General features: G+C 43.1%; 1 pseudogene; it reads left to right on the top strand.

Annotated features, from left to right (window-relative positions):
• LOC105516872 overlaps window positions 1-696 on the top strand; it is a 9131-nt pseudogene extending 8435 nt beyond the window's left edge.
• Window positions 697-1841: the final 1145 nt, after the last annotated feature.

The raw sequence follows: 1841 nt of genomic DNA, 5'->3' as shown, positions 1-1841 counted from the left end.
TGGGTTCAAGTGAGTCTCGTGCCTCAGCCTCCCAAGTAGCTGGGATCACAGGCATGTGTCACCACGCCTGGCTAATTTTTGTATTTTCAATAGAACTGGGGTTTCACCATGTTGGCAGCGTTGGTCTCGAACTCCTGACCTCAGTTGATCCACCCGCCTCAGCCTCCCAAATTGCTGGGATTACAGGAGTGAGTCACCGTGCCCGGCCGACTCTTCTATTAATATTATTTAAAGATGTAAAAAATGCGGGGAACTTGAGAAAGAAAGCCATGGAAGGTATCATTGATGGCTCACTGATACATCCTGCAGTGACTGTCAATCCATTTGAGATATTTGCAGCCGCAAAGAAAGCAGTTTGCTTCTACAAACTGGGAGAAATGAAGTCAGGAGCTCTATCTACTGAAATTATTTTCAACCTTTCCCCAAATAGCAATATTTCAGAGGCATTGAAAAAATGTGGTATCTCAGCCAATGACCCTTTAATTCTAATTGTTTATACTAACAAGGGAGCAAAACAAATAAATCAAGGATATCTAATGCCTCAAGTAGAAGGCCAGCAGGTTTCTCTGAAAAATCTTCCTGAAATAATAAATATCACAAAAGTCAAAAAGAAACATAAATTCCCTCCACAAGAAGAAAATATTGGGAACATTGTGGGATGGTATTTGTAGAATGTCAACAAAGGATGTTTTGTGAAAAGAATTATTAGCAGAAATTTTCAGCATTAAAGAAAACACTGGACCTGTAATCCCAGCACTTTGGGAGACCAAGGTGGGCAGATCACCTGAACTCAGGCATTCAAGACCAGTCTGGGCAACATGGTGAAACCCCATCTCTATAAAAATACAAAAAATTAGCTAGGTGTAGTGGTGGCGCGTCTGTAAGTGCAGCTACTTGAGAGAATTGCTTGAACCCGGGAGGAACAGGTTGCAGTGAGCCCAGATCGTGCCACTGCATTCCAGCCTGGGCGACAGAGTAAGCCTCTATCTCAAAAACAAAACAAATTTATTTTCCGTTGCTTATTAAGATGTTATTTTATTTTTATTTATTTATTTTTGTAGTGACGGCATCTCGCTATGTTGCCCAGACTGGTCTCAAACTCCTGACCTCAAGCGATCCTCCTACCTCAGCCTCCTAAAGCACTAGGATTACAGGCATGAGCCACCATGCCTTGGCCCCACCTCCTTTATTATTTTAAAAGATAACCACTGTTACTATTATTTGTTAGTGCCTTCTAGTCTTCTACTTCTATTCAAATATATTTTATTTTTATGTAACTGGAATAAAAATTGCAAACACTTTTAAAAAAGAAGAAATGCAAACTCTCAGGCCCTACCTCAACCCTACTAAATCATACACTGTGGGATAGGGCCCATGAATCTGTTTTTCCAAGTGCTCCAGATGATTCTAAAGCATGCCGAAGTTGGAGAATCACTGACCTAGGTCTCTGGAGCCTCTGCAAGAACCAAGAACAAGGACTGCACTATAACAGCCTTTCCATTATCTTGCACAGTATGAGCAAGCCGCACAAAACAGGCTTCAAATCCTAGAGCCAGGAGGGACTTGAGAAGCCATTTCAAAGGTCAGTTTGTCTTGTAGCTGAGGAGTTGGCAACCCATGGGGCTAAGTGAAATCTGACCCAGAGCCAGGCCAATAGCTGAAGTCAAGGCGACTCTCAGCCCAGGGCCTTTCCTGTGTGTCCACTTTCTCTCTTGTATCCAGAGCAAAAGCACCATGCAGTTGTGATTTGAAAGCAGTAGAGCTTGAAGGAGCAAGGTCAGTGGAGAAGCTGGGTTATGATAGACCCACTTAGTTCTAGCCCAGAGGGCAGGGCCCCAGGG

This window comes from Colobus angolensis, unplaced genomic scaffold, assembly GCF_000951035.1.
Source record: "Colobus angolensis palliatus isolate OR3802 unplaced genomic scaffold, Cang.pa_1.0 Scaffold293, whole genome shotgun sequence".
Taxonomy (NCBI): domain Eukaryota; kingdom Metazoa; phylum Chordata; class Mammalia; order Primates; family Cercopithecidae; genus Colobus; species Colobus angolensis.
Note: the sequence above shows the minus strand (reverse complement) of the source record. Positions and strands in the feature narration are given on the sequence as shown.